The 20,000-nt window shown below is 40.8% G+C and overlaps 3 non-coding genes across 3 annotated transcripts; 1 reads left to right on the plus strand and 2 right to left on the minus strand.

Moving 5' to 3' along the window:
- Positions 1 to 12,728: 12,728 nt before the first annotated feature.
- On the minus strand, positions 12,729 to 12,812 carry Trnal-cag. The gene has a single exon. It is a non-coding gene; the product is annotated as a tRNA-Leu (tRNA).
- A 2,371-nt stretch (positions 12,813 to 15,183) lies between these two features.
- Positions 15,184 to 15,267, plus strand: Trnal-cag. Its single transcript has one exon. It is a non-coding gene; the product is annotated as a tRNA-Leu (tRNA).
- Positions 15,268 to 17,030: 1,763 nt separating this feature from the next.
- Trnal-cag lies at positions 17,031 to 17,114 on the minus strand. Its single transcript has one exon. It is a non-coding gene; the product is annotated as a tRNA-Leu (tRNA).
- Between the last annotated feature and the right edge of the window lie 2,886 nt (positions 17,115 to 20,000).

A 20,000-nucleotide genomic window follows, 5' to 3' on the forward strand; every position in this document is an offset into this window, starting at 1 on the left:
CCTCGCTTTTATTTCTCGACGGTCGAGCAACAATGATCTTAGAAAGTCGTTTACCGCATCACTTTTTTATGACAAGATTTTTCTCGACGATGAGGAAGGAGTAGGCCTGTATTATCATCATTATTATTTTTGAGACACCATTATCTCAAAGTCGATAGAAAGAGTGATGTGAGGGTGGAAACATATATCCAAAATTTCAGATTTTCAGACGTTCTTGCTGGGATGGGAATTTCGATGTTTGACTGTTAGGTAGTCTTGTGTTTCATTATTCGCGTCAATTTACGGATATGAGCCGAAATTATTAGCTGGAGGGTAGCGTTCACATCTGCTCGCTCGCTCGACCGCTCAACCGCTAACCTTTCCACACCTGTATGTCATTAATTTTTATTTCACCTAAAATGTTGCAGTCGCGTGTAGACACCCGCTTTCTCTTACCCGTCCACGAGAGAAAGAAAGAGATGGAGAGAGAGAGAGAGAGAGAGAGAGAGAGAGAGAGAGAGAGAGAGAGAGAGAGAGAGAGAGAAGCGGGAGAGAGTGAGAGAAAGGAAAGGGAAAGAGAGAGGGAGGGAAAAGGGAAGGAGAGGAGGGATGAGAGAAGGAATGATGGAAAGAGGGAGGGAGGAGAGAAAAGAGGGAGAGACGCAGCAAGAGAGGAGAAAGAGAAGGAATGAAAAGGGAAGAAAGATGGAAGGACGGAGGGAGGAGGGAGAAGAGGGTGCAGGGAAAGAGGGGAATGAAGGGTGGGACGTTTCCTATTAACGACGCCAGCCACCGTTTCCACATTTCCGTTTTCTATACCTTCCGTCCGTTTTCTATACCGTCCGTGAGATACCTATGCAAAGCAGGTAAGCACCACGTGTCGACCCACCCCAGGAGAAGCCCAGAAAGTAAGCCGCTAAGGTAGAGATATGTATTGCTGTAACACCTCCATCTTTAGCTCCGAGTGTCACATTAAATACGTGATTTCTGGCTATTCTTAGACCACTGTACTATATGACAGGCAGATTCCCCGTGGAGAGCTAAGGGCCAGTACTCGTTTCTGAGAGGAGCAGCCTTATTTCAACATTACTACTATTTAATACGAGAATCAAGGGATCCTGGTTGTCTGCCTAAACGCACTATACACTATACACTTGTAAGGCCCACCTCTCGGGCTCCCCCTCTCTCCGCCTATATGTCTGCCTGTCTGTCACTGTCACTCTTTCTCCCTCCCTCCCCCCCTCCCTGGTCACATAATAACAACTTCTAAAGTGATAGAAAGAGCAAACATTAAAATTAAAAGCGAAAGCTCCTACAGCATACTCCCAGATGTGCTGCGAGGCACCGTAGGCAACCCGTGTGTGTAACTTTATTTTCAAAGGACAGGCACTCCGGTCGGCCCCTCCGCGGTCGGGGAATGACCGCGACCACTGATGGGACGCTGACGACGAACAAAAAAATGGAAACTGAGGGGAGATACGATGTCCTCAGTGAGGAGGATATTGGTGGGGCCCCTGTGAGGATGAAGAAGAAAGCAAAAAGGCAGCTCTCTGCCTCTGTAGAAGTTACTCCTCCCTTATGTGCGCACTTCAAGAACGATACAAAGCTTCGCACACGCGGGGAAAAGTCTCTCAGGCCCTAAAAATGGACCCGTATAATAAGACACACGGGTCAGTTGAACTGAAACTTGGAAGAAATAGTGTTTATGTCAGATGCAAGAACGAACAAATTCTTGTCTCCAAATCCCTGACCCCGTTTTGCTTTAACTGCTCAAAGTGGGGCCACGGAACACGTGCCTGTCACCGAGACGGGCCGCGATGCCGGTACTGCGCTCTTCCACACTGAAGCTCAGAATGTGCAGAAAAGATTTCTGAAGGAAAATTATCCCTCGGAAATGCGTGAACTGCCGAGTAGAGCACAATGCCAAATCCCCATTGTGCACTTACTACCCAAAGGACAGAAAAAAAGAAAAAAATACAGGCAGCCCTCCCCCCCATAACAGCCCCTCCCAGCCCCGCGCGTTCATGATGTGGGGGAATTCCCACACCTGCGGAGGTCAACAGTGGTGGCCCCTGCAGAGGAAGCCATGGCACTGGTGACGGTACCAGCACCAACAAGAGTTCCAGCTCTGTCAATTCAAGTATCAGCAACAGCTTCAGCACCAGCTGCAGCACCAACCCTAGCACCACATGCTGCATCAGCTTCTGCACCAGCTTTGACACCAGCTGCAGTACCAACCCTAGTGCCATCTGCTGCACCAGCCTCAGCATCAGTTACAGCTCAGCCCTCACTGCAGGACAAACAAGAGTCCAACGGAGAAATTAAGGATCTGCTGCAGATGCTGCTTCGGCAGATGGAGCAGATGATGTTCATGATGCAACAGCAGATGCCCCAACAATCTCAATTTCAGGAAAGGATGTTTGCGTTCCTCCTCGATCAACAACAGCATCACCCTGCAGTGGGCCTTAGAAGTGGTTAAGCAATCAGTTACTCCAAGTAATCTCTTGAAATGTATTACCTGGAACATAAACAGTTTACAGAACGCAAAGCGGCTCTCTCCCTGTACCTTCACTCCGAAAATGTTGATGTGTGTTGCCTTCAGGAAGTCAGAACTGTGCTCGTTATCAAATCAGATTAGCACTTGTTGATTATATTAACTTTATTATAGACACTGGTCTTGTCTTTGACATGATTAGTGATATAAGAGTTCTTTACCATCCGAAATGATATTTTTATACAGTGATAATAGCACAGCCTTCAGGCATGTATATAACACTAATATTTGACTAATAGCCCTCTACACAAATAGAAGCACAGCCAGTTGGATAGATACTTTGGTATCGTACCCTGGCGTTTTGCAGGGCATGTACACTGTTCTGTAAATAAATGTTATTAAATCAAATCTCTCTCTCTCTCTCTCTCTCTCTCTCTCTCTCTCTCTCTCAGCAGTTTTGTCTCCTTATCACGAAGCTTTTTAGTCTTGTAAACATCATAACTCTTCTCATATACCATAATATATAAGGTACCCCTTGTTTCTTCACCACAAAACCATCATGTGACTATATATATCTAAATTTGTGTTCACTCAAATTCTTTCATGTTTTCCGTTATGAAAAGTCTCAAAACGACGTTTGACCATAGCAATTTTTGAACAGTCGACACAGACCGGTCGTCAACGAGAGCATGCCAAGACGCCTTGCTCCTCCCTGGGCGCATCTGCCACGCTTGTCCTCTGTACTACAGCTACCCAACTCTTATAATAAAGTATAGAATCTGCGACAACTTTAACTCCAACACACAAGAAGCAAACCAGTGCCTTCCAAGTGGGGACACAACCTCCCATTTATTACACTGTCTCTGTCTGTCAGTCTGCTGTGCGTTTGTATCTGTCTGTATGTCTGTTGTGTGTCTGTCTCTATCTGTCTGTCTTCTGTGTGGCTGTCTCTGTCTGTCTGTCTGTTGTGTGTCTCTGTCTATCTGTCTGCTCTCTCTCTCTCTCTCTCTCTCTCTCTCTCTCTCTCTCTCTCTCTCTCTCTCTCTCTCTCTCTCTCTCTCTCTCTCTCTCTCAGAGCACTACATCTACATGAACTGGATTGCCTTAGTCCCCCCTCCCAAACCCTGTCAATAGTAATTATACCGTGTGTGTGTGTGTGTGTGTGTGTGTGTGTGTGTGTGTGTGTGTGTGTGTGTGTGTGTGTGTGTGTGTGTGTGTGTGTGTGTGTGTGTGTGTGTGTGTGTGTGTGTGGTTTATTTTCTGTGGTGAGCGGTATTGAAGGAAATCACTTAAATAAACAAATATATAAGCAACAGCGGAATCGGACATTCACTATTTACCAACCATATTATCATTATAATAATAATAATAATAATAATAATGATAATAATAATAATAATGGTAATAATAATAATAATAATAATAATATAATTTGTATTAATGTTTCATATTTCCCCATTGAATAAAGGTGAGTGATATAGAAGGCGGCGATTTGATTCAACTCTCCTTAGCGCCTGACCCACGGGGAAGCTATAACACTTTCCGAGTGACTGTGATGGCGCATGATTCTAGCCACATGTACATCTTCTTATAGAAGGAAAACTCAACCGACAGTCTCTCAATCCTTGATATGATATGAAGTTACATATAATCATAAAATAATCGGCGAGAGTGACGGTAAGAGTCGGAATTGCTCGCTCGGGAGGCAGTTTATCATTGTCATCTCTTTCGGGGCGCAGGGCACGTCGACGCTGGCGAGGAATAGTAGAGTACTGTGTAATATGGGAGGCCTGTGGTGAGGGAGAGGTAGAGAGGTCATTAAACTCTTCCTCACTCTCCTCCTCACTCTCTTCCTTCTCTTCCCCTTTCTCCTCTTCCTCCCTTTCCTCCACCCATTCTCCGTCTCATCATCATCATCATCATCATCTTCCTCCTCCTCACTCCCCTCCTCTTCATTCTGTGTATTGTGGGAGGCCTATGGTGAGGAAGAGGTGAGAGGTCATAAAAACCGTATTGAAAGGCTGTCCCCTCTCGCACAGACCCATCCCCTCCTATGCGAAGCCTTCCTCAACTCTCTCACTGGAGGAAATGTGTTGCAGGACGATTATGAACACTGTCAGGTGGTGTGGAAAGTATGGAATTAAGGGAAGAAGAGGACGAGGAAGAGGAAGAGGAAGAGGAAGAGGAGGAGGAGGAATAGGAAGAAGAAGAAGAAGACGACGAGTAGGAGGGAGAGGAGGAGAAAGAAGAGGAATAGGAGGAGGAGGAGGAGGAAGAGAAAGAGGAAAAGGAAGAAGAGGAGGTGGACGAGAAAGAGGAAAATTAAGAGGAAAATGAAGAGGATGTGGAAGAGGAGGAGGAAGGGGAAGAGAAGGAGAAGGAGGAAGATGAAGAGAAGGAGGAGGAGGAAGAGAGAGAGGAGGACAGAGAGGAAAATGAAGAGGAAGAAGAACAGCAGTAGCAACAGCAGCAGGAGGAGAAGAAGGAGGGGAGGATATACCGAGTCTATGGGAAGACAAAGAACGCAGAATAAAATACGTATTTCCTAATAAAGAGGGTAACATATCAGCCTCTGTAGATGTGAACAGCAGGAGGAGATGTAAGATATAAATGATAGGAATTAAGGTAATGAGACAAACCTCATGCAAATACTATGTAAATGTTATTATACATTGTATGAATCATAATCTAATCTGTGTAAATTCTATGTAAATGCTATTGTACAGCATATGAATAATTCTGCCTGTGTAATTACTATGTATATGTTATTAGACTGTGTATGGATAATTCTATCTATGGAAATACTATGTAAATATTATTATACATTGTATCAGTAATTCTGTCAATGTAAAGACTTTATTCCATGCACAATATTATAAAAATGTTACGATGATTTTATGCACTTTTGCTTTATATAAATACATCTGTCCATGTAATTACTATGTCCCATATGCAATGCTATATGAATTATACCATGATCGTATGTACCTGTGCTTTGTATATAGATAAATGTACAAGATTATTTCTTTCACTTGCTTTACTCCCATCGCCATGAGCTACCGTAGCGTCGAGGTGTCTCAGAGAATATTTATATTGGACAGACTGTAATGTAGTAGTACGTTATTCCACTTCTTTTGTCACCAGTGTAATCTCGTGGTAACGTTTCACCGCTTGCGCTCCCGTCAGTGTAATTTAGTGGTGAGGACGTGTTTCCACTTTGATGGCACTGGTTTGGTTCTTGAGAGTTGAGTTAAAGTTGTCGCAGAATCTTTACGTTATTTACACGGGAGTTTGGCAGTTAGAGTATAGAGGAAAGGCGTGACAGAGGCGCCCAGGAAAGTGTTTTGCCATGCCTGATGGCGAGCGGTCTGTGTGAGCTTAAGGTGTTGACCGAACCGATGCTGAGACCAGAGTGATTTCGGCTCTGAGTTTCTTTGTTGATTACAGATCGTTTTTGTGCGATACAGTATGAAAAATGTCACTAAACATAAGAAAATGGAAAACATTAATCTTTAGTAGGTGTCAATGCAGGTTCTCTGTTTTATGGCATTCATAAGTTCCTGTCGTCAGTACAACTAAAGCACGAACATTTGGTAACTACAGTATCGTCAGTCATAATGATCACAAACATAGTGATTCAGCATAAGCATTTTCTAATAAACATTTTGAGTATAATCAAGATAAAAGTTCACTTGTACTTATAAAATGATCGGCGAGAGTGACGGTAAGGGTCGAAATTGCTTGCTCTGGAGGCCCTTGTTATGGTCATTCCGTTCTGGGCGCAGGTCAGAGTTGGCGCAGAGTGATAACCAGTAGAATGGCGTGTGCCGTAGTAAGTCGAGGGTGAGCAGAGGGGAGAGGTCACTAAACAGGTCCTCATCGGAATAGAAAACGTATTTGCAACAAAACTAAGCCAACGGAACAGAGAGCCTATTGAATTATTAAACATATTACCCTGTGAAGAAAATCATTTCAAAACATATATCCACTGTTTCTGTTCTAACTTTTTAAAGTCGTGACGAAACTAAAGAAACATCGCAGAAGAATAAGATAAGTAACCTTGATGAAAACAGCACAAAGAGAAGAAGAAAAAAAAACTTTATTTATCGATTCAGTTAACATAAGCCATTTCGCTAAGACAAAATAAAGGCAGCGTTAATAAACAACAACATGCAACGTGCAACATCAACGACAATTAGTGCCACAACAGCAGCAACGACAACAACAAATGCAACAACTAATGCAACAACGAAAACAAGAGGAAAAAGTTTACCTTGTTCCCAGAGACATTGTTGAAAATATTGCGTAAAGAAAAAAAAGGAAAGAGGCAAGCAGAGGGAGGGTGAAAGAAGGGGGGTGAAGCGGAAGGTGAAGAGGAGGAGGAGGAGGGGGATGAGAATGAAGAGGAGAAGGGAGAGTAAGGATAAGAAAGAAAGTGAGGAGGAAGAGACTGTGGAGGAGGAGGAAGAGGAGGAGAAGGAGGATAAAAGTGAGGAGGAGGAGAAGGAGGAGGAGGAAGAGAGTAAGGAAGAGAAAGAGGGAAGTGAGGAGGAGAGAGAATGAGGAGGTGTTTAATAACCTCTCACCTCTTCCTCACCGTAGACATCCCACAGTGCACAGTACTCTATTGTTCTCGCCGGCGCCAACGTGCCCTGCGCCCCGAACGAGATGACAATGACAAACTGCCTCCTGAGCGAGCAATTCCGACTCTTGCCTTCACTCTCGCCGATTACTTTATAACTATATGTAAACTCATATCTTGTATATACTCAAAATGTTCAATAGAAATTGCACCATCTATATCACTGCTTTTGTAATCATTATTATTGTCGATACTCTAGTTATCAATATGTTCTCGAATTTCTACCGACATACCCTCTTATCATGAAGCTTTTTAGTTGTACAAACATATCCAATCTCTTCGTTCAACGCGTGTGACCACAGGAACCTTATGAAAGCCATACCTAGAAGAGTCTACGCTGACACTCTTATTGGGTATCATTATTTTCAAAATTTCTTGTGTGTTGTGACATTTCATCCAGTATCGTACAAAAGACGATCTGTAGTCACCTTGAAAACTCAAAGCTAAAGTCACTCTGACCTCAGTACCAGCTTATAGCCTAGAATAAAACGGAAGAAACTCTGTTGACATTTTATTCAATCGTTAGTCGTAACCATCACAAGGAGAAGGAGGAGAGTGAGGAAGAGGAGGGGGAAGAGGAAGAGAGTGAGGAGGATAAGGAGGAGGGTGAGGAGGAGGAGGAGGAGAATGATGGTGAGGAGAGTGGTGAGGAGGAGAGTGAGGTGGAGGAGGAGGGTGAGGAAGAGAAGGATAGTGAAGAGGGGGGAGGAGAGTGAAGAGGATAGGAAGAAAGGGAGAGAAGGTGGAGAGTGAGAAGATGGAGGAGAGTGAGAGTGTAGTGAAATGGATACGTGATCTTTATGCCTCACATACCAGAAAAGCCATGTGTGCCTTCTCTTATAATAACTCCACTGTCCTCAGCCGACCCCAACAGGTCTACAGCCGTGACAATTGATAAATTGACCTTAGAACACGCTAATCCCACCCTTATTGCTTGTAAACAATTCCCATGACATTATTCTTATGTCTGTGTGTATAATTATGTGTTGTTTATACTCAAAATGTTCGTCAGAAAATGCTTATCCTGAATCACTAAATATGTTATCGCTATCATTATCGATATTCGAAATGATTTTATGTTTTGTGAATACTCAGCAATTTTGTCTCCTTATCATGAACCTTTTTAGTCTTGTAAACACCATAACTCTCTTCTTACACACAACTGTATATAAGGTACCCTTGTTCCTTCACCACGAAACCATCGTGACCATATGTATCGGAATTTTGGTTCATTGAAATTCTTTCATGTTTTTCATTATGATGTGTTTCAAAACGATGTTTGTTCATAGAAATTTCTGAGCAGTTTAGACTGACCGCTCGTTGCCAGCAAGCGGGCAGGTCGGGACGCTTCTGCCTCCCAGGCAGGTCTCCCCACCTTGCCCGTCCTGCTACCATACTCTCGCAGAAATAAAGTTGTGAACCAGCGACAACTTTAACTCTATACACCTTCAAGAACAAACCAGAGAACCAGAGTACCACCCTGCGGGGACACGTCTCATCGCGCGTCACCACACGTCCCACACATCTTTACACTAGTGGCATCGCGTTGGGATTACACGTCCCACACATCTTTACATCAGTGCCCCCCTTTGGGATCATCAACTCCCACTTATTATTACAGAGAGGGACGAGGAGAGTGAGGAGGAGGAAGAGGAGAAAGAGGGGGGAGTGAGAAGGAGAGGAAGAAAAAAAGGTGGAATACAAAAAAAAGTCTTTCCCTAGTGATATTCAAATTCACTAACTGCAATTATTTCACACACAAAAAAACTCAAAAACCCTGTGCTCAACCTTTTAATGAGCATCCTCAAACGACCTTTTAATGAACATCCTCAAAAACGGCCTTTTAATGAACATCCTCAAAAACGACCTTTTAATGAACATCCTCAAACGACCTTTTAATAAACATCCTCAAACGACTTTTTAATGAACATCCTTAAACTCTGCTCGGATGCGTCTCGACCATGTACGTCATTCGATGGCCAAGCGATTTCTTAAGGCAGGACCTCCATCAGGCAGGCGGGCGCACGAGATCCAGACCTGTTTTTACCTCTAAACCCACGCAGAAAATAATGCGTTGGAACCCTCATTATTGCTCTCTAGTCATGGTAAAATATGCAGCTTTCAGCACATGTGTAACGATGTGGAGAGGATGAGCGTGTCCCGCTGGGATGGTACTGGTGGTTTGTTCTTGAGGGGTGTTGGAAGCTAAAGTTCTCGCAGCTTTATAACTTTATTTCTGTGAGAGTAGTTTAGCTGGCTTACTGAGGGCGGCCAGGCAGAGACGCCCAGGGAAGGCGAGGCGTCCTGGCTGCCCGCGGTCTGCGAACGGTCTGTCTAGACTGCTCAGAAATTTCTATGAAAAGACATCGTTTTTATGTTTCATATACTATGTCTGCTAATGAAAAAAATGGTATTTGTATAATGTTAATATAAGTATGAGATCACCGAGACCAGAGGGCGGGGTAGAATTCATTTGTGTATATTCGGATATCATTATTGCTCGCCGATTTGCCAGGCAGCAGGTTAATATTTTTGCTGCTTTTGCTTGGCAGGGATCGAGTGCGAAGGGATATACACTCACACTCTATAAACAGCTCTTAAACAAAACTATAAATTCTGATCCAAATTGATATCTTTGATTTTCGAGGAACGTCATTCTGTTACGCTTATACTGCACGTAAGACCTCGCTAAGCCATATACATATAAACACCGCACGTGCTCGGTATTGCCAACTTTACAACGGAAAGACGTTCTGTTCTGTTTGGTTAATAAGAAAAGAGAAGGCAAAGCAAGTAACCATCATGTATGTTTAACGGCCGGAATCTTTAATGTGACCTGAAAGAGTGTCGACGTTTTCAAGTGATTGTGTTTTCTGTATTAATAAATCGTGCCATACATTTCGCAACTCTTAATTTATTCAACCAAATCAGAGTAACAGACGAACTTTTTGACACGGAAAAACGATAGCACCACTGTTAGGGAATGGTAATGACGCAGTTCGATCTGTTTACATTCAACACGATGGCGGAGAGTTGCAGCAACGAAGAATAGTTTAAGGAAATAGAAGCACTTTCGTGCCGAACCGAAAGCGGGAGAGAGAGAGAGAGAGAAATAGAGAGAGAGAGGGAGGGAGGGTGGTAGAGAGAGAGAGAGAAAGGAAAGTAGGTAGGGAGAGAGAGGAGGGAGAGAAAGGGAGCTAGATAGAGAGAGAGGGGGGGAGTAAAGGAGAGAAATAGAGAGGGAGAAAGGGAGGGAGAGAAATAGATAGGGAAGGAGAGAAATAGAGGGAGAAAAATAGAGAGGGAAGGAGAGAAATATGAGGGGGAGAAAGGAAGAGAGGTAGGGAGAAAGAGATGGAGCGAGGAAGAAAAAGGGAGATAGGAGGGAGGGAGGGAGAGAGGGGGAGAAGTGGAGGGAGGGAGGGGCACAGGGAGAGAGGAGGAAGGGCGGGAGGAAAGAATAGAAAAAGATATGTAGAGGGAGATGGAGTGTCAGTGTACACTGTGGCTGTATATTCTCCTTCTCTATTTCTCCCCCTCCCTCCCTCCTCCCTGTCTCTCTTTTTCTCTTCTTCCCTTCCTCTCTCTATCTATTTCCTTTTCCTTCCTTCTATATTTCTCTTCCTTTCTCTCTATATACATTTCTCTCCCTCCCTCCCTCCAGAGAAATAAGATGCTGTACGAACGACCGCTGGCGAGCCCTGGCGAGTGTATGTGTGACAGCACTTGACCTGGCGCTCGCACCCTCCCTGCGCCCGACCGCAGGGAATTAATCACCTCAGAAGCGGACAACCACCTCCTCGCTGTCCCGTCATGGAGGGGGACGTGCTCGGGACCCCCGCAGTGCCAACCACCACCCCCTCAACCCTCACCCCTTTGGGAGGGATTGAGTCCACTGAGCATAGGGACATGAACAATAAGGATTCGCCTGCCGATGCTTATGACTAAGGATTCCAATTCGTTCAGACAAAAAAAGAAGAAAAATGAAGACCGCATCACCTTTAAGCGATACTGGTATATGACTCCCTATGTATCTAAATTTATTAAGACTACACTCCTTGATTTTAATTCAGGAGTTATTGACGATCTGAGGGAGGGAAAGAAGTCTAAAATCTTCTATGAAAAGAAGAGGCATGGAGGCTATGAAGCAGGTAGGCGCCAGAGCGATGAGAAGGGGGGTGGGGGGATGAGGAAGGGAGCAGAGAACGAAAGAGAATAAAGAGATTAAAGATTCGTCCGAGTTACTCGAGTTCTAAAAAGAAATGTCTTTTCCCAGGTATAGTCAGTTATAATCTTGCCTTGTCGAATATATGATCATAGCACTACTAATGATGCATAATTAATGCGTAATAAAAATGATGATGATAAAGATAAATCATAATAATGATAGTGATAAATTATAATAAAGGTAAAGATAAATAATAATGATAAAGAAAAATAATAATGTTATTGATAGATAATGTTAATGATATATAATCATATTGATAAAATAATAATAATGATGATATTAATGAAATGATGATAATGATATTAATTAATAATGATAATAATATTTTAATTAAATAGTAATAATATTGATAATGATATTGATAATATTGATGATAAAAATAAATACTGATATAAACAGATGAAAATAATAATGATAACAATAATTATTAAGTAATTAACATAACAATATGATCATGCTAGCGAGGTATACTAATGTGAGATGGTATGATAATGACAGCAAGATATAATAATGATGAAAATAACATGGCATGAAAATGAGAACAACTTATAAGATCTCATAACAATATCAAAGTAACTTGATATCATATTTACTTGAATGAGCTATAAAAACGTGTTCATTGTTTTTTTTATTCTTTGATCATAATTATTCACAATCACACTAAAATCTGCTAAAGAACTTTTGCGTATCACATTAACTAATCTACTTTTGCAAAGTCTACTTTCACATGAAAGATGCTAAGCAGCCTCTTCAAACTACACATGGCGTAAAGAAGTGTGGCGTGTGGGGGACGCGAGACAGCCGTCCCCACAGGATGGTACTCTGGTGATTTGTTCTTGAAGGTGTTGAGTTAAAGTTGTCGCTGCTTCTATGGTTTATTAGCACGGGAATATGGTAGCAGGATGGGCAAGGCACGGTGGTTTCGTGGTGAAGGAACAAGGGTACCTTATATACAATTGTGTGTAAGAAGAAAGTTATGGTGTTTACAAGACTAAAATGGTTAGTGATAAGGAGACAAAATTGCTGAGTATTCACAAAACATAAAATCATTCGAACATCGATAAAGATAGCGATAACATATTTAGTAATTCAGAATAAGCATTTTCTGACGAACATTTTAAGTATAAACAATACATAATTGTACATAGAGACATAAAAATAACAGCATGGGAATTGTTTACAAGCAATATGGGTTGGATAGCGTGTTCTAAGGTCACTTTATCACTTGTCACGGCTGTAGACCTGTTGGGGTCGGCTGAGGACAGTGGACTTATTATAAGAGAAGACACACATGGCTTTTCTGGTATGTGAAGCGTAAAGATCACGTAACTACGTCACTACACATGGGAGCTATCTGAGCTCTTATGAATAGGCTATAAAGGCAGTGTCAGGAGTGGGATTCGAACCCACGCCCGGAAGACCGGACTGCGACCTGAACGCAGCGCCTTGGACCGCTCGGCCATCCTGACTTACTGTGTATAGAAATTGGCCCCAAGTTTTACAATTCCAGTAGTAGCGCGAGCCAAGTAATAGCTAGATAATAAGACGGTAATATTGGAATTTCTGTAAAAGGTTTATCATTTAATATCGACAACTATAAACAATATAATGATAATGGTATGAAATGAAAATGTGCAAAAGAGATTTAATTCATTAATATTTGTTCAAGTTTAATACCCGGGTGAATTGAGGATGAATTACATCATGAATTTCCTCGAGGAGAAATCTTTCGATAAAAAAACACTCAGTTATACATTTAAACATAATAAGCTGTAATGTGAAACCAGTTGCATTAATTTTTCGCGCTTAATCCTTAATTTACATTCAAATTAATGAAGGTGGTTGCTACTGCGAGTAAGGACAAATAAGTTGTCCCATAATCTGAAGTTTCTTTAATGCTTTCTGTTTGATTAACAGTCTTGTAGGTAGACTAAGTATCAGTCATGTTCTGGTAAAAATACTGGGGACGTAAATCAGGGAGGTGAAAACATCAGTTTGGGTCATGGGTATCATGAATATATAAACACCGCACGTGCGCGTTTTTGCTTATTTTACAACGGAACCTCGTTCCGTCCTGTTTAATTATAAGTAGGGAGAAGGCAAAGCGCTCAGTAATCACCATGCATGTAAGAACGTCTTTCGTCCCCCCGACTGCGGAGGAGTTTGAACGGCCAGAAGCATGACTTAAACCTTTTCGAAAGGGGACTTACAGAAACACTGGAAAAACTATAATTATAACAAAAATATTATTTTCCTTTCTTGGTAATATAGGCAAGAGGTTAATTCACTTCGTATCTAAACTTGTCAAGCTTACACTCCTTGATATTGGTTCAGATGTTATTGACGGTCTGAGAGAGGGAAAGAAGTCGAAAATCTTCTATGGAAAGAAGAGGCGTGGAGGCTATCAATCAGATGGGGGGAGGGGGGAAGAGGGGAAGTAGAAAACGAAAGAGAGTAAAGATGTTAAAGGTTCGCCCGAGTTGTTCGAGCTATAAATTGATGTTCTTTTCCCTGGCATAGTCAGTCATAGATTTGTCTTGCCGCTGTGCCATCAACCTCAGACTATCACCGTCACTTACTCAACTACCCAAGTTGAAGACCAAGTGACGCAACTTGAGTGGACAGTTACGTCTACGGCTGTGTCTACAGTGTCCGTAACAGATACGGTTTCTATGTTCATTACAGAGACGGAAACCAAGACCCAAACTGATGTCTTCATCTCCTTGATTTACATCCAGTATTTGTTATCAGAACATGACTAATGATTAGCCAATCTACAGGACTGTTTATCAAACAGTGTGGCCGCCGAAGAACACCATACATAAGAGATTTGTGAAGTTCTAGCTTCGCCCGAGCCTCTGATCGCCAATGGATGTGGGGTGACTGATACCACTCGCTTAAGGTTTATTCAGTAGCGGTCAAACCTGTTACTTAATACATCGATTGTAAAATGCACACAATATATAAAGCCGCTAAATAACAGTGTATATTAGATTGCATAATAAAGAACCTTCTACAAATATTCGATACATGCGCATTGCGGGAACAGTCAGAATAATAGCTCAATGCTCTGATTCCAAAATGTTATGGACGTCTTGACGGCACGAAGGTTCTCCTCGAACTGCCCTCACACTTTAGACATACACAGGCTACAACGTCGAGTAACTTTTTACTTCATATGTTATACAGTAGTTAGGTCGCGATCTCACTATCTCCCAACATCGATCATATGAAGAGCCGCCATCACCTCCTGTGGCACGACCCCTCGTACAAACATTTTATGACAGGTCAGCTCTTACGGCTGACACAGACCATGTGTTGACCCAGTGGTACTCGCCGAGGCCTTCTCGGCGGTTGTAACACAGGTGAATTTAACCCATACAGGCCTCTCCGATTGCAGTGTTACAGAGTATGTGATATACAAAATATGTGATATACCACCTGCTGATGTGAAGTATGTGATATATCAGCACACAGAAACTTTTAATTACATGACAACGGTTATAGCCTTACTTACAGAATTTACTTACAATATTGTAATTCAGAATAACAACCTTTATCAATCTGAATGTAAATTAAAATTTAAACGCGAATAATTAATACAACTGATTTCACATTACACCTTATCATGGGTGTTCTTTTCATCGAAATTTTTCTCCTTCAGTAATTTCATGATGAAAGTAAGTGTGGCTTTCCGATCTCACACTGATTAGCATTATATTGTCTATAGTTGTCGATATTAAATGATAAACCGTTGACAGAAATTCCAACTTTACGGTCAGCTTAGCTCGCGCTACTACTGGAATTGAAAAACTTGGGGCCAATTTCAATACACAGTAAGTCAGGATGGCCGAGCGGTCCAAGGCGCTGCGTTCAGGTCGCAGTCCGGTCTTCCGGGCGTGGGTTCGAATCCCACTCCTGACACTGCCTTTATGGCCTATTTAAAACAGCTTAAATAGCTCCCATGTGTAGTTTGAAGAGACTGCTTCGTATCTTTCATGTGAAAGTAGACCTTGCAGAAGTAGATTAGTTAATGTGATACGCAAAGGTTCTTTAACAAATTTCAGTGTTATTGTGAATGATTATGATCAAAGAATAATTAAGGTAATGAACACGTTTTTATAGCTCATTATAAGTATCAGATATCAAGTTGCTTTGATATTGGTTAGATCTTATGTTTTCTCTTTTTCATACCATGTTATTTTCATCATTATCATCTTGCTATTACTATCATATCATCCCGCATTAGTATGAATCGAACCATAATTATGATGTGGAGATGGCAATAACTTAAAGATTATTGTTGTTATCATTGCTATTTTCATCTGTTTATATTATTATTTATTATCATTGTTATCAATATCACGATTTCATTGTTATTATGTGTCATTATCATTATTATTTTATTAATAATCATTATTATTATCATTTTATTAATATCATTATTATCTTTTTATCAAAATCATCATTTATCGTGTTATTACTGTAACCATTATCATTGTCTTTAAGAAACACTGGAAATACGATCATCATAAAGAATATTATTTTCCTTTCTTGGTAATATAAGCGAGAGGTTAATTCACTCCGTATCTAAACTTGTCAAGCTTACACTCCTTGATATTGGTTCAGATGTTATTGACGATCTGAGAGAGGGAAAGAAGTCGAAAATCTTCTATGGAAAGAAGAGGCGTGGAGGCTATCAATCAGATGGGGGGAGGGGGGGAAGAGGGGGAGCAGAAAACGAAAGAGAGTAAAGATGTTAAAGGTTCGCCCGAGTTGTTCGAGCTATAAAATGATGTTTTTTTTTCTCCTGGCATAGTCAGTCATAGATATGCTTTGCCGCTGTGTGCAATAATATTGAACGAACGAATTTAAGATCATAGCAACATCAATAATGGAAGCAGTAATAAAAATTACAATGATAATGATAAAGATAAATGATAATAATAATAAAGATAAATGATAATAATAATAAAGATAAATGATAATAACGAAAAGATAAATGATGATGATACAGAATAAATAATAATAATGATTAAGATAAATGATAATGATAAAGATAAAGGATAATCATAATAATAATGTTAGAGACAATGATAATGGTTACAGTAATAACACGATAAATAATGATTTTGATAAAAAGATAATAATGATATTAATAAACTGATAATAATAATGATTATTAATAAAATAATAAATAATGATAATGATGATAATGACACATAATAACAATGAAATCGTGATATTGATAACAATGATAATAATAAATAATAATATAAACAGATGAAAATAGCAATGATAACAACAATAATCTTTAAGTTATTACCATCTCCACATCATAATCATGGTAGCGAAGTATACTAATGTGAGATGATATGATAGTAGTAGCAAGATGATAATGATGAAAATAACATGGTATGAAAAAGAGAAAACATAAGATCTAACAACAATATCAAAGCAACTTGATATCTGATATTTATAATGAGCTATAAAAACGTGTTCATTACCTTAATTATGCTTTGATCATAATCATTCACAATAACACTGAAATTTGTTAAAGAACCTTTGCGTATCACATTAACTAATCTACTTCTGCAAGGTCTACTTTCACATGAAAGATACGAAGCAGTCTCTTCAAACTACACATGGGAGCTATTTAAGCTGTTTTAAATAGGCCATAAAGGCAGTGTCAGGAGTGGGATTCGAACCCACGCCCGGAAGACCGGACTGCGACCTGAACGCAGCGCCTTGGACCGCTCGGCCATCCTGACTTACTATGTAATGAAATTGGCTCCAAGTTTTACAATTCCAGTAGTAGCGCGAGCTAAGCTGACCGTAAAGTTGGAATTTCTGTAAACGGTTATCATTTAATATCGACAACTAAAGACAATATAATGCTAATCAGTGTGAGATCGGAAGGCCACACTTACTTTCATCATGAACTTACTAAAGGAGAAAAATTTCGATGAAAAGAACACCCAGTTACTTTTGAACATTATAAGGTGTAATGTGAAATCAGTTGTATTAATTATTTGAATTTAATCTTTAATTTACATTCAGATTAATAAAGATTGTTATTCTGAATTACAATATTGTAAGTAAATTCTGCAAGTTTCTTTGTTTGTAGCCGCTGATATATCACATATGGAAAGAAGAGGCGTGGAGGCAGCTGGTATATCACATATTTTGTATATCACATACTCTGTAACACTGCAATCGGAGAGGCCTGTATGGGTTAAATTCACCTGTGTTCCAACCGCCGAGAAGGCCTTGGCGAGTACCACTGGGTCAACAAATGGTCTGTATCAGCCGTAAGAGGTGACCTGTCAAAAAATGTTTTTGCGAGGGGTTGTGCCATAGGAGGTAATGGCGGCTCTTTGATGTTGGGAGATAATGCGATCGCGACCGAACTAATGTATAACATATGAAGTAGAATGTTACTTGACGTTGTAGCCTGTGTATGTCTAAAGTGTGAGGGCAGTTCGAGGAGAACCTCCGTGCCGTCAAGACGCCCATAACATTCAGCCAGAACTTCGCAAATCTCAAGCAAGCAAGCAAGCGTTCTTCAGCCGGACCACATATGGAAGGCCCGGGCGAAGCTAGAACTTCACAAATCTCTTATGTATGGTGTTCTTCGGCGGCCACACTGTTTGATAAACAGTCCTGTAGATTGGCTAATCATTAGTCATGTTCTGGTAGCAAATACTGGGACGTAAATCAAGGAGATGAAAACATCAGTTTGGGTCTTGGTTGCCGTCTCTGCAATAGAAACCGTATCTGTTACGGAGACTGTACACACAGCCGTAGACGTAACTGTCCACTCAAGTTGCGTCACTTGGTCTTCAATTGGGTAGTTGAGTATATATATATATATATATATGCATATATAATATATATATGCATATATATATATATGCATATATATATATATATATATATATATATATATATATATATATATATATATATATATATAGCATATATATACATATATATCATATATATATGTACATATATATGTATATATATATATATATATATATATATATGTATATATATACACACACTCACATACACACACACACACACACACACACACACACACACACACACACACACACACACACACACACACACACACACACACACACACACACACACATACATACATATGTCTATATATGTATATATATATATATATATATATCACCAAGCATGGTAGAAAAACAACGCCAAACACATATTTTTTGGCATTGTGGGCTTTTCTACCATAGTATCTACACGGAAGAGTATTTTACCATTAATCACCAAGTATGCAAGAACGTCTTTCGGAGTTAAGGGCGATTTTTGAACGACCAGAAAAGCATTGCTGAAACCTATTCGAGGGGAGGCGGGGATTTAGGAGATGTTTGTGTTGATAATATCTACGATCATTATCGGAAAGGAGCGGGGTTGTTTTCCTTGGTAATATAGGCAAGAGGTTAATTCCCTTCGTATCTAAACTTATTAAACTTGCACTCCTTGGTTTGGTTCAGGTGTTATTGACGATCTGAGTGAGGGAAAGAAGTCTAAAATCTTTTATGAAAAGAAAAGGCGTGGAGGCTAACGAGCAGGTGGGCGCCAGAGCGGTGAGAGGGGGGGGGGGGAGCGCGAAGGAAACGAGAGTAAGATTAAAGATTCGCCCGAGTTGTTTGAGTAATAAAAAAGATGTCTTTTCCCTGGCATAGTCAGTTATAATAATCTTGTCTTGCCACAATAACATTGAATGTTGCCAGAGTGAGCTACATGTTCCCGCGGTCAAACAGGGTGCGTTTGGTTGAAGCTGGGATAGAGGAACGATCGAATGTCGACGTATTACCGTTCAATGCCGGGGTAAACGGGCCAATTACGGATAATCAGATAATTACGCTGAATTTAGGTGGCCTGCGGGGCAAAATGCGGCCCCATCGGCGTTAGCCCCTTTATGATGATGAAGATGTGGGGCAAAATTGTTATGCAGTCCTGTCTAAAGTTGTGTTAGAGGTTAAGGGAAGCCCGGGAAACGAGGTTGGAGCTTTGTTGGGTAATGACGATCATGCGGAATTATGTAATTCCGCTATACACTCGCTAATCAAGCCTGTATCGGTGTTATTTTAACGGTCAACAAGTAGAGCGAAATACTTGTATAGTTTCTCATCGTACGTGCGTTTAGTAACGGCCATGTCATCGTCACTCAAAGAAATTATTCCGAGCCTTCTAACATACCGCGAATCTTAGCAGACAATTATTTCACAGGTGACAACGCACGCGAGGAAAATATAATGAACGAGGTAAAAGCTCATGGATTTCATTTTATGATACCATTATCGATGGATGTAGCGACAATGGATGGATGTATCTCATTGGATAGTGTTTCCCTGAGAGTTTGCTACCGACAAGTTTGTTGCCAAATAACACCAGGAACTTAATCTGGTGGTGAAACTTGATACCTGCAAGCTTCATCATATGACTCTGAAGCCTAGAGATTCAACAAGAACAAAGTCCTCCCAGCTACTTGTTTGATAAGACGCTCTACAAGACTTACGTCATGGCGAGTCACCAGACCCAGCATGCTATTGACATGCCGTGGGTTCAACCATTCCCGAAAAATTATTCCTTTTTATGGATGACATAGAGGC

This window comes from Penaeus monodon, chromosome 41 (genome assembly GCF_015228065.2).
Source record: "Penaeus monodon isolate SGIC_2016 chromosome 41, NSTDA_Pmon_1, whole genome shotgun sequence".
Classification (NCBI taxonomy): Eukaryota; Metazoa; Arthropoda; class Malacostraca; order Decapoda; family Penaeidae; genus Penaeus; species Penaeus monodon.